The sequence below is a fragment of the Oreochromis niloticus genome, linkage group LG17 (assembly GCF_001858045.2).
Source record: "Oreochromis niloticus isolate F11D_XX linkage group LG17, O_niloticus_UMD_NMBU, whole genome shotgun sequence".
Lineage (NCBI taxonomy): Eukaryota > Metazoa > Chordata > Actinopteri > Cichliformes > Cichlidae > Oreochromis > Oreochromis niloticus.
This window is the reverse complement of record NC_031981.2, coordinates 11,857,959-11,883,061: the sequence shown is the minus strand read 5'-3', so window position 1 is coordinate 11,883,061 and position 25,103 is coordinate 11,857,959. Positions and strand designations below refer to the sequence as shown.

Here is a 25,103-nt window from a genome sequence, read left to right as displayed (position 1 = left end):
TGGGTGTTCACAGTAAGGTAGACAATAGATAAGAGTAAGCAATGGCATTCTTTTAAAGTATTGCATTAACACTGCACTGCAATGCCTCATTAATGCTCCAAAATGTTTTTCAAATTACTCTGTAAGTTTACAACCGAGACAGCGTGGATAAATTTATCCTGAATCACAAAACCTCTACCTTTTTCTGTTGGAGAAAGAACCTATTTTTACAGCTTGTCCTATTTTACATTTGTGAGACTCTGTTCAAACCCTGTTTTTGTGTGTGGTTTTTTTTAATGGTAAGGTACAAAATCTCAGATTTTAAGGTACAGTTCTTGTTTTGTTTTGGTTTGTTTTTTGTAGCTCAGAGATGGAGAGAATGAGACAAATTACATGTGACAAAGGTCCTAGTCTGGAATCAAACGGAGGACGTCACAGCCACATGATAGGTGCCTTTAGCCAGCACTGCCACCCACACAGGGGATTACTGCTGAAAAAAAAAAAATAGATGTGGAGACACTAAAAAAATTTCAGTTCAACAAGGCTGGGGATGGTTGCTGACTTAATTTATGCTGATTAATCTGCAGGGCTCATAAACAAATCCCAGCGCTCAGTGACTCCTGCTTTGCTGAACAGCGGGATGATTCTCGTTAACAACACTTGTCATGTAGCCTTGTGTGTGTGTGTGGTGTTTGTTTCTTAATTTTTCATACTGTGCGTGATGGCATAAATAGACTCACAGCCATTGAGGCTGTTGTTTCAGGGATGCACGTTGTTTTGTGTGAGACAGAAGGAGGAAAAAAAAAATCCTGTTTGCATGCTGTTGCCAGGTAGAGCTCCACAGAGATTTGAGTGTGTGACTGCGCATGCATGTGTGTATTTTGGAAAAATTACTATGGGAGGTTGTGTATTTACTCTGCATGGCAAAATCATTTTGTTGACTGTGTGGAAAATCAATGGCATGTCTCTTTCTCTGCCTGCCTCTGCAGTGCCCAGAGGCGGGCCCCATCTTCCACATGGTGGCGCTCTTACTCAACCCCCGGTGTCCCTGACACTTGCTCCTGTTCTCACCTGATTGTCTCCTCTCTTCCACTTGTCTTTTCTCCACTACTATCTATCATGTCCTCTTGTGCTTCTCACTGTTTTCTCTCCTCTGTTGACAGAGGCTCAATGTCACACCATCTGCCGTGACATGTTGCTGTGTTCGACTCTATGAGATGAAGTGTTTTATCAGTGCTGCTCCTGGCATGGATTTTGGCCTCGCTTGACTTGGCTGCACTGATTCCAATGACAGGCCCACACTTGCATATTAAAAAAAAAAAAAAGTATGAGCACACGAGTTGGTACAGGGTGACTTTTCTAATTTGAACACTGAGAGAAATTAATTACATTTTAGTTTAGCCAAAAACTGACGGAGAGAAGTGAGTGGGGGTGGAGTGAAAAAGAAGTGAGCGAGAGTTGGTTAATTCTGTCTGAGCTGGAAGCCTCAGCCCCCAGTCAGAACATGGGGGCTTGTCTCTTCTAGTTCCAAAGAGCGCAGTGAAATGCCCTGTGGAGGAGATGCATGGGCAGCAACCACAGGAAAGTCAGTGTGATCAGCACTCACATGCCTTGGACAGGGGCGGGGGATTTTAATAAGGGTATTCAAATGTGTTTGTGTGTGTGATTTAGATGTCTGTGTGCGTGCAGTTAGAAGAGAAGCAGTCTAGATTGGCTCTGATTAAACACATATCACAAACACATATACACACATAGCCTACACACACTGTTATTTTTAGCCACTGTCGCACTCTTTTCTCTCTTCAACCCCTGTGCTCTCACTCTCACTCACTCTCTCTCCCTCTCCACAGCAAAGTGGAAGAACACTGGTTCATATGATTGTTCTTTGGACAAATTGCTCCACCGCCCATCCTCCTCCTTTCTGTCAGGACATCACAGCTTCTCAGCCTTTTTTCCCCCCACTTCTTGCTCCAGTTGCCTGCAAGAGGTGTTAGAATGAAAGATGCAAGTTCATATAGATCAGCAGACAGAGCAAAATGGAGAAAAGCAATCCATCACCCTCCATCCTTTACATGTATCTCATTTTCTCTGTCCTGTACCGACTCTGATACACACTCACCAAAGATATTGATATGTGTGTGCTTTCCAAAGCAGCCCTCATTGTTGTGAACATGGCTATTGAACATCGGCCATTAAGTATAATCAATCACAGTACTGTAACAGATCCACTCGGCGGAAGCGCAGCTGCCAGATATATGACTTTTTTTCTTGTATCTTTAGGTTGGAGTTCAGTTGCTATGTTTATTCGCATGAGTATATGCATATTTTCCCCTTGTGCAGTGTGATCGACTGGTTTGTAAAGAAAACTGCAGAAAATCCACCGGTGGCTGATCCTGTCTGTAGAGTGAATGAGGAAATTTTGCTATTTTGGTACTACTCTACCTTTTCTCGTGTAACATGATGTAAATTATCGATAAGAAACTGTATCAGGACATGGCCCTCTGATCAATGTATTCGTGCACTTATATATTACTAAAATTAAGCGGTTCTTCAGCTTTTCAAGCACATGATCAAGCACAAGCAAACATACCTTTAGGTGAAGTATACACAGCACACAGAAAATGTTGTCCCTTTTAACTTATAGCAGTATAAATGACCAATACTCTACCATGAGTTATATGCAGCAAGACATTACCCATCAAAATTAACTACTTGAAAAGCAATTTGACAGGTTTAACTTTCAAAGCAACAATATTTTCATAAATGGTTAAGAATATAGTTGTTTTGAATTGTTTTTCCAGTTTCTTCCAACTCAAAGTGCAACTTTAAAATAATTTTTTGAATTTTACACTGCTTCAAGCGCTCACTAGCCACATGGCAACAATTTCAGTGAACCTTGATAATTGTTGGTACCAGAAGCACTGGTCTGAGGATTTCCTGATCTACTGGGATTTTCCTGCACAGCCATCTCTGGGGTTTACAGGGAAAAGGAGAAAATATCCATGGAGCAGTGGTTCTGTGGATGAAAACCAGAATTTAGCACTAATTTAAATAATAACAAAAAAAAATCAAATCTGAAAGAAACACAGGAGTATAAAAAGTATACTTAAAAAAAAAATAAAGTTATTGTATACATTGTGTCATGGTTTTATTTTTTGTTGATGTTCTGGTCAGCTATTTTGTTTATTATCCATACTCTTGGAACTGGAAAGTGGTTTCTCTGAAATGTAGTCTTCCTGTTACACCACTATCAGTTTTAAAAGTTTCCATAGATTAAAAATAAATAAATAAAAATGAAGTCACCCTGTAACCAAAGCCTGAACAAGATACACTGGTACAAATAGACTACAAAAAACAAAACAAGAAAGCCTCCTTTTGCTACCTTTCATAAGCTTTACATATACAGGTTGTAGGGAATACTATGACTTTAAAAAGTCACTGTAAATTCACTGTAGCCTGACTTAATATGTCTTGGAATTTAAACTATTAAAATAATAATGTTACGGGTAATTAGCTAAACTCCAGCATTAGCTAGCATACCATGTTTACCTTAAACCGTAAATTTAAATGGAAGCAGCAGCAGAGGAGGTGATTAACTGATTAACGGTGCAGTTTTAGATTATTTAACTGTGTACTTTATATGCATACATGAGTAGATTTATTACGTGCATTCTATTTCCTTCCGACTTTTGGCTTTTACAGAAAGCTAAAATGGATTTTTTTCTTGCAGTTTTCATATTATTTGGTGCAAGATAAAGCGAGAGACAATGGAAATGAGGCAGATGAGAGAGAACAAGAACAGCTCAGGTGAGTGCAGCTGGGTTTCAATTACAGTGATTTTAAGTGTGCTATATTTAAGCTGATATGCTTTTAACATATTCTTATGGAATAGCACATTGCTTTGAAAAGCAGCTTTTATCACATGAGTGCCACTTTACCTGGAGGGCTGCAGTAAGCTGTAAAATGTGTGTTACAGGGTGTAATGTTTTAAAAAATGGTAATTTACTTAGTTTTCAGTATTTCAAGGGGAAACATCTTTAAATAATTTTTTCTAACTGAAAGCTGTATTTTTCTGTAGGGAACAAAGTTAGCATTAGCTCGAGAAAAGCTGTTGCAAGACTTAATTTGGTTTAGTAGTGGTATATATCAGCAGTCACAGGATTAGATGGGTTGTATTAGTGTTGGCAATTTGTACTGTGTGACCTGTGTTATTGTCTGTTAAACTATGTGTCTGTTTTGCCTTGCTGTTGCTCTATTTGTTTTTCCATTATGGTGTGTGCATTGTGCAGTGTTGCTATATGCTTCAGGCAATTAGGCGTCAGCTTATCAAACCGCTAACATTATGTTGTCAATAATGTGCTAAAGTCTGGCTCGTTGGATGCAAGGCTGTGTGTCTGTATGCAAATAAACTGTACAGTCGTGCATCTGTGAATTTGGAATTACCAGAAGTATAGCTATTTCTCTATTGTTTGCTTGTCACATATGGTCTATAGTTAGAGACATAGACAGTTATTGAACATTTTCAGCAATAACTCTGTACTGGCTTCAAATAATAAATAAGTATATGATGTAAATGAATTTCCTGACTTTTAGTGAGCAGCTGTTTTTGAGACTTTCACAACAATTAAGAGGGACAATTAGGACCAGGTAGGCCCAACATCTCAACTGGGTTAAGGTCACAACTGTAACTCTCAGTCTAAAACATGAGTTCTTCTCTTTCAACCATTTAGCTATTGATTTACTGGTGGTCATTGTCTTGTTTGAACCAACATTTCTTAAGATGTATGAAGTGCTTACCTGACATTATTCTCTACATCTGATTACTAGGCATTCAGACCCTCTAGAATCCCTCTACACCACTCTACTATCCTACAGTACTCTCCCAACCCCATGTCTTTAGCATGAACACCTGACTCCAATGAGCTTTCGGAGAAGTTGTTTCCTGTTTGGTTAGTGTGGCTCCATGGTGTAGTTAATACATTTGCCTTGCATGTGAAAGCTCAATTCAGGAGAGTTTGAAAGCTAGCTTGCTCCTGATGACCTGTCTCTTGGGAAATAAGGGAGCAACCTACTAGAAGGTCAGACAACGCCCTTGTAGTCTGTGTAATCAAGCAGAAATTCTGGTATTTCCAAATAATTATCAACCTTTTTATTTCCTGCGACTGGATATCATATTTTCAAGCAACCTCTTCACCTCACATTAACCCTATAAACCATTCTTTGTATATTGTTATTATACTGTGTTCTTAAGCATCCACTCCTAAGCAGAGATGTGCATACAAAAATACACTCTAGCTGTCAGTCAGAATATTGTTACATATAAGAAAGTGCGATTTCTGTGTCAGGGCATATTCTGGTTAAAAATGATTTTTATTCTTTGTTCTGAGATCTTGACTCTTTATTTATTCATCTGAAAAAATCATTCTTTGCTCTCAGACATTTTAAATTCTTTGTGTGAATATAGTATGATATTAGGATGACTAAGTCAAACTCAAGTTTAATCTGAGGATTGGTTTACAAATCACATTTTTTTTTAAACGTGCTTCTAATTTAAATGATTAGGGATATTAAAAAAAGACATTTACCATCCTGTTTTATGCAAAAATATATTTCAAACTTTATCACTGGGATGTCATGTGAATGGTACAGAGGTACAGTGGTTAGCCTCACAGCAACTAGGTCCAAGGTTGAAATCTCTTGTAATTGTCTGGATTTCCTCCAGCTTCTCTGGCTTCCTTCCAAAGATATGTATGTGAGGTTATTTGGTGATTTTAAATTGCCAGTAGGTTTGAATGCAAGGTAGATAAAGCATTTAATTGCATATAAAATACAACATAAATATATGATGTATGAAAATGTAAATATAAGACTAGAATGGTACAATCTTAGTAGCACATGGCTAACACTTTTTGGTACAGTGGTCCCTCGTTTATTGCGAGAGTTACGTTCCAAAAATAATAGGTGAAATCTGCGAAGTAGCCAACTTTATTTTTTACAATTACTATGGCTGTTTTAAGGCTGTAAAACCCCTCACTACATGCTTTATACATTTTTCTCAGACAGATTGACTGACAATGGTCTACAGCCAATCAGGACGCAGAACACAATGCGCTCTAAAAAAACAAAACAAATCTGTTTCTGCCTAGAATGACCTGTAATTCTGGATGCAAAAACCCATCATCACATTTATGATTTTGCTCATTTAAATTGGTTTGTTTCCTTGCACAGACCTGGCCCTTTAGCATAGTCCAAAAATTTTCAGTAGGGTTGAGGTGAGGATTTTGGGAAGGCCATTCCAGAAGCTTAATGTTAGCCTTCTTTAGCCATTCCAAAAGCAGTTTTGATGTGTGTTTGGGACCATTGGGCCACAGTTGTGTCCAAATTTGAACTGTCTTGCTGTTGATTTAAAGTAAAGTTGAAGAATTCAGAGATAGCACACTTTGTTTAACGTACCAGTATGACTGGCAATAGAATAGTCCCAGATTGTCATCCTACCACCACCATGCTTGACAGTTATTACCGTGTTCTTAGGTTTAAAAGCTTCACCAATCAATCAGAAGTCATTAGCCAAAGAGCATACCCCAGGTGTTCTCAAACACCATATTAGTAAAACGGAAAATAGACAATGTTTTATTCAGGATGACCTGAAATGATCAGCTAAGCTTATAAATCCAACAGCAAAGGTTTTACAGAGGTCCAGTCAGGAAGCCTTTTTCCCATAGACTTGTATAGGACCAGAATTCTTTTCACAACCAAAGGTATCACCCCCCGGTGGCTATTAAAAATACTGCATGTTTAAAATACTTCGATGCTGGTTTCACTCTTCTGACCTGAAAACATCCATTCTTCATTCTTATACTAATGATGTTGCCAAGCAAGCTAGCCATAGATAGAATTAGCTCTATAGTTCTGGACTGTGAAATGTCAAACAGTACTTAAAAAAATTTATCAGGTAGCAACTTTTTTTGTCAGTTCATTATGTCAAACATTAGACCAACTCCTTTGATTTAATGGTTAATTCTTTTAAGTCAAATTTCAAGCACGAGGCTTTTGTAATATCAGCATGTTTCCTACAACTCCCCAACTGTTACATGCTGTTAGTTGAAAGCTAATTTTACGTAGTGTATATCGCCCTCTTACCAACACACACACACACGCATACCAACATCCTTAGGGAGTCAGTTCTAAGTTTGGGGGCTGCTAAGTCATGCCAAGAAACCCAATACCCCTCATTGTCCCTGGGACGCAAGCACTTCACATATGACATTTGAAGATGGTGCTCCAAGAGCGAGGGTTACGTCATTGTCGATATTGCCACCACTTATTCTTATCTACATAAATGTCTAGAGACAACAGTATTCTGTGTGTTATTTGAAAGTTTACTGTATTTACAGTGTTTGACGCCGAAGAGAATCAGAAGGATGGGAGTACCTTACAGTGAACTCAGACTTCCTGACTATCTGGGGTGAGGTTGACACGGCTGGCTGCAGGGAGGGTGACATTTGTCCAAAATAACCATTGGCTATTGTGCTATATCCTGTAGCTATGAGACTGTAGCCAGGTGATGCTGCTTCAGATCTGCCCTTGTCAACTAAAAGCTCAAAGGTCACATCAGCACTTGTTAAAACCTGCATGCTTGCAGTCGGCCAAAGGTCAGTTGAGTGCTTAAACAATGAATTTAAACACAGCATTTCAGCTAGACAAACAAAGTGCTTCAAAGGCACTACAAAAATGTAGATGATAATATATGCTAATTCAGACAAATTAGCTTTAAGAGACCTAAAATGACCTGAACTTGGCTGCTTCCATGTATTATGATAGTATTTATTGTCTGCATACCATTATGGGAATTGGGAATTTATGTAAACACACCTCTGTTGATCTGTTAGCCACAATGCCAAAATTAATAAACATGAGAAGACATGGAGCACACTGGATCAGCTCTCTATCTGCAGCCCAGCAAACCCAGCTAAAATTTCCCCACTAGTGTTATTTCAGCTATCTTTCCCATCATTCGTTCTTATTCGGCTTCTCCCTTTTCCCCCTCGTCTCAGTAGTGAGGAGATAAACATCATTAGACTTTGTTGGCTCCACATAATCTTACCTCATAGGGTTTGTTTATTGCTAATGGACAAAAATAGATGCATAACAAATAGCAGGCATTTTGCATCTGCAATTAAGCCTTGAGGTGAAAAATACAATTAAAAATAATTTACTCTACAGGTTCATTATATATTTGTAATGAGTGTGTTGTATAAGAGGTGTGCTTACAGTGTGATACCTAACTAAAAAAAGAACCTCCATGCACAGTTGATTTGCTGGTATTATATATATCTGTACAATTGTAGATTTGGAAAATACTGCATAAGTAAATATGGTTCATCGAGGAAATTCCAAGTCCTTAGATTAGACTAGATAAAATCCTAGATAAAACTCTTCTATAAAGGTTCTATTTTTTTTATAAGCCCACCATCCCATGGCTCTTGGCTTTACGATTCTGAAAGCAAGCATCCTAGTTAGATGGCTGAACCACCTGAATTGACTCCTTTCAGTGTGGAGGCATAGCAGCTCTACTCTGAGATTTTTCTAGATGACTGAGCTCTGCAACCCAACTCTGTGGGACAGCACAGCCTCCCCTCAGAGAAAGCTCGTGTCTTGCTTGTATGTGCGATTTCTTCTTCTTTCAGTCACTCATAACCATAGGTGAGGACAGGAATGTTGATCAGTAATTCGACAGCTTTTCTTTTCATATTCAGCTCAGACCGATGAAGTGTTCCTATTTCTGCCAGAGCCGTGCCAATCCATCTTTCAATCTCCTGCTCATCTCTTCCCTCACAAGACCCTGAGATACTCAAACTGCCCCACTTGGGGCAGCAACTCATCTCTACACCCCTTTCTGGCTCAGAACCATGGTCTCAGACTTGGAGTTAGTAATTCTCAATTCCACAGCTTCACGCTTGCTCTTCACACTTTACACCTCACAACTGCCCCAATTTGAGCTTGAGGTCATTGGCTAATGAAGCCAAAAGAGCCATATTATACACTTCATGCAAAAGCAAAGAGGTGATCATGAGGCCACAGACAAGACTCTCCACCCTTTGGCAATGAATATAAATTCTTTCCATGAAAGCAATGAACAGATCAGCAACAAAAGGGCATCCCTGAGTCCAACTGTGCATGAGTCTCACTTACTGACGGCAATGCAAGGCACAGTTGTACAGGGAACGAAAGGGGCCAGACACCCCATACTCCCTAAAGGCCCTGCAAGCACATCCTAATAGTGTTTGAATGCACTTGTCACATATGTAAACTAGTTGGGCAAACTCCCACAAATGAAAACTATATTAAGATATATTTTAACTGACACTTTACAAGACTTTTTCTGGAGGTCAGGGAATCCCAGACAATTTATAATATGCAACGCAGAGTAATGGGGACATTGTATTGACTTATCTTTTTCCTTTTCTTTTTAATTGGTTATTTCTTGGTTTACTGCTGCATTCTTTCATGATACCAGTTTTTTTCATGCACTTGTTTGATCCTACTTTTTCAATGAAAACATCATCTTATTTAATTAGCCCAGAGCTGATGTTAATTAAAAATATGCTCTTAGTTCTTTAATGTATTAGCCAGCACCAGCACGATTCTTAAAAAGCTATTTTAATAATTATATTTAGAGCACATTTATAATATTATGCTTATCAATATGCAATGTTATTACCTAACATAGTCATATGTGATCAAAATAGAGTGCCTGAATAACATAATGAATTTATTAAAATGGGAAATAAATTAATAACTAAATAAATACGTACTTAATCAATTAAGTGAACAGTTTAATTAATTAAAATATGAATTAATTTTATTTTTAAAAACATATGTAAATTATTTCACTATTTAATTAAATAATTCATTCTTCCTGTGCTGCAGTCCATTGTGAAATAATTTAAATTGTCACTGGAACTTATCAGCAGGTCCTAATGTGTGGTGTAATACCCTGCACACCAAGTCAAGACAAATCGATTCCAGATAATAGATTGATCATTATCACAGTCAGTTGGTGGTATTGTGGACTTGCGGAAGCCAGGTATTACAGAATATATTTTGAAAAAAATCATACTTAATACTGTTTTAAATGCGGTTTCTGTGTCATCAAATGCACTATATTTACTTGAGAACATAGTGACGTAATCTTAAGATATCTGGTCGACTTGTGAAGATAGAACCAGTTGGTTTGCCTCACCAGCTATTAGCTGACCAGGTGGTCGGAGTTCATGATACCCACTGAGAACAGCCAGCAAGCTGTTTTCAAAACCCCCACTGACCTTTACCTCTCGTTGGAAGGTAAATATGGAATATAATTCAGGTGATATCTAATGTGTGATGTTTGGGTATATTTCAATGTTTTATTTGTTTGTAAGCAAGATTTGGCTACTCTATCCTAAGCACCAGCTGTCTGTTATAAGTTTTGGAAGTCTACTAGAATAAAAAAAATGGCGTTTTGTTTTTCTTTAATGAGCATTTTTGTATACATCACATTTTTAAGAGAGACCTGCTGAACATTTTTTTGATTAATCAGTAATATTTAACTCAGTATATTGGGATACAATTTTTCTTGCCGAGTATCTTGCCACTATGCAAATTTATCCATTTAAAAGAATACATGTTCATTAGGTCTGTTATGTGCTATTTTCATTCATTAAAAATCACTAAAGTACACATGGCCCAGAATTGGTGTCATCATGTACTAAAATAACGCTAAATGTATTACTTAGTTACGTATTTGAAAAGTAATTTATTTATTTTATTCTGTTTAAAATTAATTAATTAATTAATTGATCGGGTTTTTTTGTTTGTTTGTTTTAGTTATTTCATTTGGGAAGTTTTAGGACTCCACACTGAACACTAACACTTTTTAATTTACTGTACTACAATTTGTTGTGAGTGACAAATGTTTATGTTTGCCATCATAGGCATTTATTAGCATATTTTCTTACAGCTGCATGACAGATTACTTTTACATTTTCAAGACTGAGCTGCTGAGGGTACCTTACCAAAGGTACTGTACAAAATATACAAAGGAGTATTAGGACCACACTAAGGAAACAAAATATATAAAGTTGGAATTTTGAGATTAAAGTACAAAATGCTTTGTTTAGAAGAGTTAGTGAAATTGATTGATCAGCCGTCTTATGATACAACATACATCCTCCTAACTGCACAAGGCTGTTACCATCGATAACCTTGCCTCTTTCCATTACAAATCATTTCCTTTTGTACAATCCGCTCTTCCAAGTTTGTTTTTCCGTATGATCAGACGCAGCCTTCTGTACCATCTTTACAACATCCTAAAAAATGCTCAGCTCAAGCCTCTGTTACAGTGGCTGCATCTTTTATTTACAGTCTGTGGGTTATAATAGTTCAGTTTGAAAGCACTATTTGCCTGCCAGGGGATGTGATGGTCCGTCTGACTGTTTGGGACAGAGTCTCCCGTAACGGAAGGCTCAGTGTCTAAATGAGTGTTTAGATGTGGAAGGATGGCGTTCTGTGCTGTTGATAGAATCAAAAACACTCAACTGCCTACTGAGACAAACAAATAGGCAAACAAGGCTCTTGTGAGTCATTGTTCACTTGATGACAGAAAACAATGGCAGCATGTAATCATGGATCAATTTGTGTTTACTAGAAAGTAGGACGGAGGACGAAAATACAGCTTCTTAAAATTTGTCACATACCCGGTGTGAGCACCTGTCAATCAGTGCCATGCAGCCGAGAGTGGTGCTGTTACCATGGCGACGGTACACTTATTTTGAATAGCCCATTCCATCATTTTCTTGTAAGGCAATACTTCTATTTTTATTTTGTTGCCTGGCATCTGCAATTTTCAGTGGCATCAGAATTTTGATGTCACCAAATTCACTTCCAGACAATTTTTCCATAGTAATTACAGACGAGACAACAACCCACGATTATAAAAAACACGACTTTAGAGTAGAGAGAAGAAAACTGACATGCTTGTGGTTAAGCCTTCTCTTGACCAACACAAAGTTTTTAGTAAGGTCTGTATCTAAATACATGTCCTATTTATGTCACTTGATATGCTGTTGTTTGTTCTCTTTCGAAGGGAAAAAACAGACAGCAGTAGTTAAATCTAATATATGTTAGCCTATATCATACTGTAAAAGACTGCTCCATACTGGTTTCTGAGTAACAACGGTTTATTTTGTCTTCATTTGCAAAGATACGCACACCAGTGTATCAATGTACAGCACCAATAAAGCAGGATCACAAAACTCTGCTGGGTTTTTTTTCCATCTTTTTTTTTTTTTTAATCTGTCATGCGCATCATGTCCTTCAGCATATCCACTTATGAATTTCCATGCAGATGACAGACACTTTGTGAAAAACCTCCCCAAGGGAGACTTGTTTGCTGAAACTCGACGTTGTGAGCTGACTAAATGCCCTTGAAACAGAAAGAAGTCAACACTGGTTTGTATTCACACATGGGATATTCACCTGGATTAACCCAGGTGGATTATTAAAAAAAAAAAAAAACATGAACACACAATTGCTGCATTCCCTTTAAAGGAGCCTGAATGTGTTGCATTAAGGCTAAAGCTTTACAAAGACCTCTGTTGAAAAGGCAGTGCATAATCGAGTGACGGCAGCAGAGCCTAAAAAAGAAGCTCGCTTTATTATTTGCCAAGGTAGCATCTTTTCATCGTGGAAGAGAAGCAGTATGCCCTCCAGAGGGTCAGGACTAATATGCTGCTCAATCTTTATTAGGAAAATAGCTTTCACTCATTCTGTGAATGCCAGGGTCATGATAAAGCGTGGTTTGAATAAATGCAAGAAGCCTGATTTACTGTCCTAAATTCAGGCATATGGTACTTTCAAAAGGCATACAATGCCTTATGCTGCAGGAAGTCTTTGGCCTCCCTAAGGAATGTAATTATAAACCCTTCCAACTCTCCTGAATGCGCCTCAGAAAAACATCATCACTTTTAAAGTGTCCCTTTCTTTCTTTGTGATATGTTGTAACTTTTAAATCAAAAGGCAAAATCAATGGACATTTTCCTTGATTGGCGTAAAAGCCAGTGCTGATATAACAAAACCAGCTTTCTGCTCATCATTCAGCTCCCAAATCAATTTAATGCTGTCTTACATGTGATTCAATGCTGGCTTCACTGAATATTGTGTGCTATCCGTGGGAAACAAAGTGCCCCTCTGAGGAAGCATCCCCCTTTGTCTCTAAAGGCATTATCTCAAGTGCAGTTACAAATACATTTGGGTATGTATACTAGACACACACACTTGCACAACTGCAATTAATCTTTCAAGATTGCAAGTGTAGTCTGGAGGCTTGCCTCCCAAGAGAGCTCCACACTTATTAAAGAACAGAAAAGAGAATAGTTTCATCTCAGAGGGAGATGACAAAATCTCACTACAGACATGAACATTCACACAGCAACAAGCACTTACCCCCAATTTCACTTTTTAATCATCTTCCTCATTACCATATGCAAATAAGCAGCATGTATTAACATCTGCGGTGGCTAATGACTGGGCTGTTTAGAAAGATTGGTTTGGATTGAACTCACAGCGCTTCGCTTGCTTGGGGTTCTGTGGGACAGTCAGCAGAGTCCATGGGGAGTATTGTTGGAAAAGATGGATTACAGTTTTTTGATAAGCATGATTATTTGCTCATTCTGCTTAGAGAGATATCGCAGTGAATTACCGTGAAGTGAAGGATCATATCATGCACTTGTCCTCAATGAAAGCCAGTAAAGAGTGGATCATCTTAAACAGATTTGGATAAATAAATCAATAAATCCTTGGTTTTAAGCAGCATTTCCTTCTTTTTTTCCCCTTCCCCTAAAAATTGATTGATGAGTACTGTCATGTAGAGTTGTCCTTTAGTTTCTAGGTAGTGACAGTTTTTTGGGGTTCTGATGGGTTTAGATCAGGTGACAGAACCATTGAAAAATGTCCCAGTTAGTTTTTTTTTAATTTTTGCTTTGAGAAACTCCTGGGTTTCTTTTGCAGTATGCTTTAGCTCCACTTGCACTGTGAAGCGCCCATACAGATAATGCATGTGTATTTAACACATCCTGGCTTAATGCAACATAAAGTAACCTGCAGGTACTCTACTCTTTCACTGCTCAGTGCTGGTCTGTTGGTGCTGTTGATCCAGACTGAAATGCATTAACTATAGCCATTTTTCCAGGCATTTATGCGCTCCACCTTAGTGATGCGACAATTCCCAAAATGTTCACATTTATTTTATTATTATATAACAGAAAAATGTATGTCAGCCACTATTCAGTGCATATCTGTTTCCTCTGCAGTATCACTTTGATGTTAATTTATCAACAAGTGCCCAACTCAATACTAAGAAACAATGTAGAGTGATTAAAGAAAAATGCTTAACATAAGTTAGCTGTTTCAACCTCAGTCTAGCAGATGCCTTTTAGTCATCAGAACTTCAGTAAAAGTTCTACAATTTTATTTAAATATGAGAGATTCATACAATAATTATTTTTTTTACACACAAAAACTATTCTTCAGATTTTCCACATGATGCATTTTAGATATGAAGTAGGAGCAAAGTGCCATTAAGCTGTAAACCATTGACTGCGCAACAATTTACTGATCAATAAATTGACTAAACATTTTAGCATCAGTGCATTGTTGTTCATTTTGCTGCTGAGAGCATTTGATATACTTTATTTTAAATTTCTCTCCATTCATTTCAGGGCTGGGATGTTAGGATGGGGTATCTGAGTCTTGTGTAGCATTAAAATCCTTAAATAAAAATTCAGCACTTGAGCACCCTTCAAAACATCTATTGTTGATCTACTTTGCATTTCTGCCAGATATATGAAAGCCGCTTAAGGGCTTTAAAGGTGTAGCTGCTCTTTTTTTGTGAATCCACACACTAAAATTTGCATGTCTGAGTGCAGGCAGTATAGATGAGTCTATTCAAACCAATGAAGCTTGTGTTAAGTGTCTCCCCATGCTGATCTAATCTCCAAAGTCTTCTGTGACTTATGCATTAAGACAGATTAACCTGTAACCAGAAGTTTCTGTCCCCTCTGCTGTAGCCTGGTAGTTCAGGGTAAACCCTTTCTATTGGTAGCAAAACCTAATATTAAAAAAAATTCTCAGACTTAAGTGTCAGTGAGAGAGGAGTGTCTAAAGACTGGTGAGCAGTGGAGATCATCACCCTGTCATAGTTGCAATCTGTTGAATGTCAGTTTCTGCATTCGTTTGCTCCATTTTCCACTATCCATCAAGGGAGTTGCTCTATATTTTATTCTTAGTATTTATTCTCTGCAGGCCCCACCAATGATGTTCTTGATGTGAGAATACCAAAGGTTCATGGTTCATCCACCACACACACACATCGATTGCAGACCACCCACCATCTATACCCCACTTGTCCTTAAATGTCTTTAGACTCAAAATTCCCCATTACATAGAAATCTGTAGTAGTTTCCCATGTACGTCATAGACATGCATGCCTAGATCCTATGCTGCATACAGCTAAACTCCACTTACATCTTTCTTACATAAAGAAATGCACTGATACTTGATTCACCCCCCGATGTGTGCTGCAGGCCTGTGAAGTGAGTCCATGCCAAGAAATCTCCTGCATCCATTGATTTCAGCGATCTATTTCTCTTTCTAGCTCATCCCCACCACGGAGTGCACCACTATTTCCCTCACAGTGTCGTGGTGACATGTAAAGACACATGTGGCGTGGCTGACGTTGTTCTAGACAGACTACCAGTCCTGAAATAGATCAACCTTTTTGTCTTTCTCTCCTCTGTTACCCCTCCATTCCAATTTGTCAACTGTATCCATCTCTCTATCTGACTGCCACACTGTGTTTTCCCTATCAAATAAGATGGATTACATCAATGCTGGATGAGATTGTGTGGAATTATGGATTTGTATCAAAGGTCAGCTGTCTTATGTCTTCAAGGATTAAATGGAGTATCAAAGGTCTGCGGGGCAACACTGCGTCCGTTAAAAGCAACCGCACTGTAAATTTGACCCAGACTGTCCTGTTACATTTGATCCACAGAGACCCCACGCTTGTAGAAGCCTCTTTAGCTATTTTCACATATCAACTCGGGAAAATGTCGAGAGAATCCAGCTGGGACATTATCTAAATTTGTTCTTTCTTACATGTAGCGCACAGCAAGAGATCGCTAACCGTTGGCTGTTTTTTTTTTTTTTTTTTTTACTTCCTTCATCATTTGGTTTGGAAAGCATGCAGGAGGCAGGAAACAGGATAACTAATTACTATCTGTAAATTCAAAGTAGTGCTACCTGGTCTGTTCTTATATCTGCACATCACTGACTTTGTACTAGGGTACAGATCATTTAACACCCAATCAAACTGAGTAGTGCCTAAAAAATGTAAAAATGGCTATATATATCTTTAATACAAGGTCTTATTTGAGATCGATTTCTTTTTCTTTCTGTACTGTACTCATTATCACTGTAGCAATTTAGTATTGCTCATTTAGACAAAATTCCCAAAAATTGTGCAACAGCTTTGTCATATGGTAGATCAGAGCAGTATACTAGAGTATAAAATGCTGGTTATATGTTAAACAAGGTTTTCTGATTCAGGCTGTCTGCGCCATCATATAAAAAGAGATATTTCAGACATCGTTCATGTTAATTTTCTGCAGCACAAAATGATCCCTGTGAGTGCCGCCTACTCAAATCACAAACATTATCAGATGTGTCAAATAAGAAGTGAAATTAATCCTGCAGAAAACTGCTAATCTTGGAATTTAGCGTACAGAGCTTTAAAACAAATATTATAATTTGAGTTAATTATTTTAATGCTGAGCGTGCTCTCTATGCTGCTGTTTTATTCTAATATTAAATCAAAGGTTACTGTCCCATAGCTAATAAAGGAAACCTGGAAATCGCTTTCGTTTATTAGCGGATCAAAGTGAAATTAATTTCAATGATTGAACAGAAATTATTGGTGTGTTTTTGTATTCAAGCGGCTGCACTTCTAACAGTGAAAACAAAACTTATTGCGGATTAGAGAAAAGTATTTAAAAAGCATTCAGACATTTTCTGCACCAACCCTGAAATGCAGGCAAATTCCAGTGAGAATGCAATAGGTAATTTGTGCTGCTAATTTTACAGCTAAGCAACTTAAAGAAGTCCAGACGCTTTTCTTTGCAAACTCCTTTGACTACGATGACCTGGATGACTGAGAACCTTCACAGACACAGCTAAGCATCATTTGTGATTTTAGCCAGCTGCACATATAAAGAGTATTCCCTCAACAGAGAGTCTGTCTTGCTTTTAAAACAAACTCTAAATAAAGGAATTTGCAAAAACATGGTACTTCCAACCAATTTTAAACCAAAACTCTGAATATAACCTGCTCCTGACTAGGTTATATGTTCAATATAAGTTACCATAGCAATTTATGAAGGTAAAAAAGGGAGCCACCTTTGTGGCACAAAAAATTCAAACTTCTAGTACATCGTTATGCATCAGCAGGAGAGATAAGGTTTCATGGAGGAAGCGAACAGCAAACAGTCAGCATTTTGGAGGCATTTTATGCCTGGTATGACAGCATTTCATTGTTTGACAAAGTTTTTTGGTAAAGTGTAAAGTGTCATCAAGTGAGATGACGCGACTGAAAAGCTCTGACGATGCTTTCCTTGTCAGCTTCTCCTCTCGCTCGCACACTCTTCCTCTCATTATTTTCAGTAACACTCGTTGAGAAGTTTTTATTGCCCTTATGGGAACTTAAGCAACTTAATATATCACTTCACCTGTCAACTCCACGCTACAAGTGCTGTGTATGTGTGTGTGTGTGTGTGTGTGTGTGTGTGTGTGTGTGTGTGTGTGTGTGTGTGTGCATACTCACAATGAAAGCAGGAAAAGGAGAAAGTATTGCAACTTTAAATGAAAGCATTACTCAGTAGTCTTTGAGCTATAATGAGACTAATGTAGATAAATTAGCTGAAAGATTTCTTCTCTCTTATTCAGAGTGAGGAATGTGGCTCATTAACTTAGTAATGGTTTAGGACTACTACTCTATATGGCATATATTGGTGTTTACCCAAAGCCAAGATATTGGTTTCTTACGGGAACAGTAACAACTTGGATGGGTGCCTTAGTAACTGTAACTTCATTGTAAACTGAGTCTCTTGCTTGGGCTTGTTAATCAAGCTGCACAGCAGTGCAAACTGTAATTAAAAGCAAAATTAATTATTTAATTTTGTGAATCATTGTTTCATGTAATCAGCAAAAACATAAAACAGTTGCACTTTCATTTTTCTTTACATTTTCCATAAATTTGAAGCTGCTATACAAACATAATAATGGGGCAAAGAGGATTTCAGGAAACAGCTACGTTGATAACAACCACGCTGTCCTTTTGAGTTTATCAAAATGTAGATATGATAGATGTACAAATATGTGTGATTGGACAAACATCTATAAAACCTTTTGGTAGCACTTTATAATATGGTCATAACTAAGGGTGTAATTACCCTAGAATTAAAGATCATTTCAACTACTTTGTAACTATATTTATCTACAAGTGCTTCCTGGTAGATACACTCGAATAAGGGGATAATAATTCAAGCTTTCACAAGAATGGCACTACTTAAATAATTACAGTATAATTATTTCTTTATAACTATTACTTCTTTCTTTCCTATAAAATGTTGAATTATTACTCCATTATTTAGTGCATCTACAATAGCATTCTACCAATTCAAAGTGATTTTGCATTGTGGGCCACATACGTGCACTTTAATTTTACGTCAACTGAACTGGTGAAACTCTGTTGTCCTATCGTAAGAAGTAAATGTGTAAAATTACAGATATCTATAATTTAATTACTTTCTTGTGTTCTTAATGGCCATTGGGGAGCTCTTTATTAGCAGGAAAAGCTTTAAATTGGCTGGATTGGAGTCTTCGCCATGACTGATTCTGGTCCCTGTATCTTATATTTGTTTTAATTCAACCCATCTCGGATGTGAAATGGGTATCCCGTTATAGCCAGCTCAAGAAGAGTAGAGAGAACAGGAAAGAATATGACAGCGGATGAAAGAAGAAAGTGTTTCAATAGAGAGGCATAAAATCCTAAAAGATGGAGACCGAGCTGAAGCTGAAGTGCTCGGCGCTCTGGCAGTGGGTATTGCCAGCTCTTAAACACCGCTTCCATACACCCCCACTTCGTCCAGGAAAACTAATTACCAACACGTCAGATCTCCAGCTAGCTGCAGCTCCTGCCTTAGCTAATGTAACACCCTGTCTGTATTGCAGAACAATGTAAGAAGACGTGTCACTTCCTCACATCATACATGTGTGAAAGGAAAGCATTGCCTGTCACGCTCATTCCACCGCAGTTTGGAGAGAAATTCGTTTATTGCGTGACATTTAATTGAGTCAAAACATGTGCTCTCACCCTTTTGTTCACTGCAATTCCTGACTGACATCCTGAAAGTAGAGAGTGGAGAGATTGTCTTATGTAATGCTGAAATGGATGCGTGCAAAGCAAGTATCAGTCGCTCTGTCTCTTTCTCTCTTTTTCTCTGGCAGATGAAATGCCAAGGTAAAAGGGGTCGCTGACTCACGTTGCTGCTTTGAGGTTAAATTTACTATGTCACCAACCACGATTATGAAATGCAATTTCATCAAATAAAACTGGGGATACTCATAATGCTGCTTTGATTAACTAAATTATTTAGTCTACTGCGAAGGCCACTGCGTAAATACTCTTCACAGGCAAAATGATATATCTGGAGTAAAAAAAATAAATAAAAAAAAAGCTAAACTAAAAAAAGACATGACTCTGTTTGGCTTTACATAAGTTATTCATACTTTAATATTCTACCTTTAGCTGATGCATTAGGACAAAGCAAATTTACAGCTTGGATCATTGGGAATTTCGTCATTAAACTGACAAAAGACAAGCCTTCCCAACAAATTTTATGGTCCACAACCCACAATTTAAAAAAAAGAAAGTTACAATCTAAAAAGTTTCCAAGCAGAATTAAAACAAAATGTCATGAAAACATCATCAAACTCTTTTTTTTTTTTTAATATCCATTTAACCTAGAAAAATCATATTCAGCATAGTTAACTCCATTTTTTCCCCCTTTATCACTCACATCACACCTGCAGTGGTTTTATGCCCCACAGTTTCAATTAGGCTTATAAGAAAAGCATCTAATGGAACTAATACGAAGTGACGTTTTGCTTTTTAACCATCTCAACATCCATCCGGCTGTCTCCATTAGGCCATGTTTTTTTTCTTGTTTTACAATCTGTTACTCTTTTCCTCTTGTTTGGTTCTTCAGTTACTCTCACTGATGAAAGCATCCACCGTTTCAGCTACTGGGCGTTATCTTTTAGCTATAAAGGAAAAGAAAAGCACCTCATGAGTTGTGGTTGTGGCTCTAATTTCCTGGGTGATTTCTTACCAGAAGGCAATCTTGGGACAGCTACTCTAAACAATGATGGCTAGAACCATCAACATTTACATTAAAATGAGAGGGTAAAGGAAAAGGTTAAAAAAAATCCTATTTATAGCTGTCCAATAGTTGTTTATACACTCATTGGACACTTTAGAAGGCACACCTGCTGTGGCAGATGGGCTGAGTATTTCAGAAGCTGCTGATCAACTGGGATTCTCTGGAGTTTACAGAGAATGGTTCAACAAAGAGAAAATATCTAGTGAGCGCCAGTTCTCTGGAAGGCTACAGTTCACATGGCTTACCCAATTTGGGCAATAGAAGATTAAACCATTGCCTAGCCTGATGATTTATTCTACAGCATTCAGATAGTAGGCTATGGGGTAAACAGCATGGAATCATGGATCCACCCTCCGTTGTATCAAATGTTCAGGCTAGTGTTGATGTAATAGTGCATACTTTGGGCCATTTATTACCAACTGAGCATTGCTTAAACACCACAGCCTACCTGAGTATTGTTGCTGATCCTGTCCATCTCTTTATGACCACAGTGTACCCATCTTCTGATAGGTGCTTCTGGCAGGATGACACAAGCCCAAATTGTCTCAAACTGGTTGCTTGAACATGACAGTGAGTTCACTGTACTTAAAAGGTTTCCGCAGTTTCCAGATCTCAATCCAGCAGAGCACCTTTGGGATGTGGTAGAATGGTAGATGGGATCATAGATGTACAGCTGACAGATCTGCAACAAATGTGTAATCCTGTCATGTTAGTATGGACAAAATCACTGTAATATTACAGTAATATTTCCAGCACATTGTTGAATTAGTGCCATGAAGAATAAAGTGTATAATGAACATATATGCTTTAGTCAAAGCATCAATAGGTAGTAGCTTTGCTAGCGCCCATTAATATTTGATGATATATAATCATTTTTCATTTAAAAATACAGTTTGAAAATAATATTATTTTCCATAATTTATTCATATGCCAAGAAGTTTAACTAGTTTGCAACTAGGTTTGAGAACAACATGGAAATCCAATAGTACTTTCACCAACTTTTACCTCCTATTTTGTATTTTGAATTTACACAGACCAAGCTGCAGCTTGGAAACTTTTTTTTCCCTTTCCAAATGTCATTAAAATTTCATATACAAATCTCAAAACTTCCTGTATAACATAATGTAAACATAATTGCACAGTTGATAAATTGTGAATGACATGGAAAAGGTAATTTTCCACTACAGATGCTTTATGTGTGAAAAGGTGACCATGACAAACTGTTTTGTTCCTAACCTACTGTGTACCATCTAAGTTCACAAAGGTCTGGGCCTTGTGATGAAACCTGCTGTCACTGGGAGAGTGTGGGTGGTGTCAGCTTTAAGCATATCATCTGTCAACATGCTGCAAACACACATGCATATACACACATACAAATAAGCACACACACACACACATGTGTACCGCTTCTCTGTACTCATTTTGGCATTCAAGGCCAGGGGATAATAGTGTCACTGTGTGTAAGGTTTGCATGCATGGGTTCGTGCACACTCTTACCCTGCCTCTAGGCTGTATGAGTGTGTGCTTTTGTGCTTCTCTTTGTGTGAGTTGTATGCTGTTGGCAGGGGAGACAGCCAGACGCATGGCACATGGCAAGTGTGTAAGCAAGTCCCAGAAACACCTGAGCCCCAGTGTTTGTGTATATGTGTTTGTGTGTATGTGTGCATGTAGGTGGGTTCCCATGTTGAGAGGTGATCGCCTCACCACAGCACCTGTCACTGAGTGTTGATGGCAAATGCTGCTATTCTTACTAGCATCACTCTAATTGGTCATTAGTGCCCAGTCAGTATTGGAAATCCTTTTGGAAGTAGGAACTCTTTAGAAATCTGCCTGTTTGCAGGTTTTGCTGGCACATTGTCCATTTATTTCTTTAAGCTTCAGATCTGCATTTGTCACAATTCTTTGCAGCATCCACTAACTTACTGAGTTATTGCTTATCCTGTTGAAAATAGTTTCCAACACACTGTAGCTGCATTGTTTGAGGCGAGCTGTGAACTAATCCATTCGTGGCGAAAAAGTCAGTGCTTAACAAAGATGGAGATTATGGATAGCATTCTCTCACACAGTCAGGTTTTGCCTGCAGTGACAGGCTGTTGTCATTCTTCATAGCATTCCTCATATTCCAGTGAATCATGAATGTCTATAGAATAGCATCTAGAAACCTGAGAAATCTTGAAAAATATTGTGTGTCAGGAAGGTATGTCATCTGGAAAGACTATAGGACAGCGATATAGAGTGGTATGACTCACTCCATTCCCTTTCTTGGAAGGCAGATACTCAATACTCGGGCATTGGATTACACTTGGCCTTTATCTTGATCTCAACAACAAACTTGTAATTTTTGTAGTTCTTAAAAGACTACGGTTTGTTTCAATTCTTATGCTGTATATTTAACATTAAGCAAATCGAAACGAGGGACAAAAAACATTTTCTCACCTGGCTAATTATTCTGTTCTGAAGCGCTAGAACTTTTTCCCCAAAATTTTATAACACAATTTATCCAAAAGCTATTCACACCCTTAACCTATAGTCACCTGTGATCACCCATGCTAATTCTGTGACTTTATGTGCACAGTAATAGTTCATCGTACGTTTGTGGTGCTGAAGACAACAGCACTATTTCTCGTGGGCTTGACTTCTTGTTTTAAAGGAGTTCTTTGTTGTAGTGACATCACAATACCAGAAATTTAGTAGCTGGTACCAATATCAGTAGAATTCTCAATCCCCAAGTAAATATCAAAAGAAGATGAGTTCCCTGTGTACTTAAATATAAAAACTCTTTTTGAAAAAACCCTGACACAGTAGCTGATCTTTTATTTACAATCTTTTGGCAACTTTGGCAAGGTTGCCAAATTGCATATAAATGTTACATTGTTACATTGGCATAAGTATTTAATGTTAGCAATTGCAAACATTTTACCTTATTGAACTGTGTTGATCTCACAATGGCGATGCCAGCTATCTCAAACAAAATATATACAAAATATGTTTTCTACATGTAGTTTTGGTGTGACATTTGTAGTTTTTCTTCCCCTGCAGTACCTACAGTACCTACAAAATAAAGAAAAAAAAGTAAAGTCAAGTTTTCAGAATTTCGCTATCAGGAGGTATTTTGGTTCTAGTGGCATCCTTACTTCCTTTTCAAGTACTTCTACACAAGAGATGGTCTGATTATTAGGAAATGCTCTTTAATACAAAGTTAAAGACCTTACAATATATCGTGCAGTGTCTTGAGAAAGCTGTAGTTGAACTGGTTGTATATACTGTACATTAAATTAAACTAAACATACACATGTAATTACTTTTTTGCTAATAAATATTTATACTGACTCTATGTCTGTGATAGAAAATATGAAATCTGATGTTTTTCTGAGGTGCCATATTTAATGCCAAACCTCATACATATTCACATCACATTTGATGTTATCATAGTAATTCTAGCTCCTTCCTACGCGTGACTGACATGATCATTTTACACATTTATGAATAATTATAGCACTGATGTTAAAATGATTGTCTTTAAAGACTATTAAAGCTTAACAGTTATTTCTGGGCATTAAAATGAAGAAAAGTCAAATCAGTTATATATAACATTGAAACATGCTGAAGTGTCATCTTTGCTGTGATATAACGGGCAGCTTGCTGCATGCGGCTGTGCATAAACCAATTCTGAAATCTAAGAATAGCCCTTAAAACCCTCCTCTGCTAAACCGGAAGCTTCTATATTTAACTCATCTAAGTCTGGTTACCATGACAAATGAGGGACATGCATTTCATATTGCATTACAAGGGCACTGTTATAGATTCCTATCTGGCCTGAAATTGGTTGAAGATCAGATCAATAGATTGCAGACAGGGAAAGGTCATCAATATCTTCAAACAATGATGATGCTATAAAAGATGGGTCATTAGACATTTTCAGATATTTGCTACAGATCCAGTATCCGATGGGATTTAACTGCATCACGACTGCTGATGTAATTTTTGATCTTCTTGTTGTCCACTGTAACTCTGTTTCTGTTCTTTATATATAAATATATATATGAGAGAGAGAGAGAGAGAGAGAAAGGGAGAAAGTGAGAATGCTTTAAAACAATATTTAAAACATGATTTGATGTCATATTTAGGTCAGCTTATTCACAGCTAAAGATCTGCCTCAGGCAACAAGACACATATTGCAGTCACGATTTGCGTGCGTTTCTGTGTTAATGTGAGTGTGTCATATTATTTCTAGTGTTTTGAAGGCTATAAATAATCTCCTAATATCCCCCCATCCCCCCCTACCTTCAGGCTAGAGAATGAATGCACATCCAGCCAAATGTTTTTTTGTTTTTTGTTTTTTTTTTATTGTTATTTTGGCAGCTGCGTTCTTAATGTCTGTTTTGAACCTTAGGGGACATGTGCAAGACAATCTCTCTCTGTATCTATTCATCAGCACAGTGTGTTTTAAGTGTACAACAGAGGTGGAGAATGCATTTACATTTAACTATGACATGAGATGCAGAAATTTGGTGAACCCATGCTCGCTGTACCTTTTGCTTCTGCCTTTCTGACACATAGTGGTACCTGATGTTGCCTTCTGCTGCTGTA

At 37.7% G+C, this 25,103-nt stretch overlaps 1 long non-coding RNA gene across 2 annotated transcripts; it reads right to left on the bottom strand.

Moving 5' to 3' along the window:
* Positions 1-270: 270 nt before the first annotated feature.
* LOC106098226 (uncharacterized) lies at positions 271-4,903 on the bottom strand. 2 transcript variants are annotated; one of them, XR_003214667.1, is made up of 4 exons: positions 4,777-4,903; positions 2,875-2,995; positions 1,811-1,957; positions 271-469 (listed from the first exon to the last, which is right to left on the bottom strand). It is a non-coding gene; the product is annotated as an uncharacterized LOC106098226 (long non-coding RNA). The 2 variants fall into 2 exon arrangements; XR_001224360.2 differs by lacking the exon at positions 271-469 and having other exon boundaries at positions 1,322-1,957.
* Positions 4,904-25,103: the final 20,200 nt, after the last annotated feature.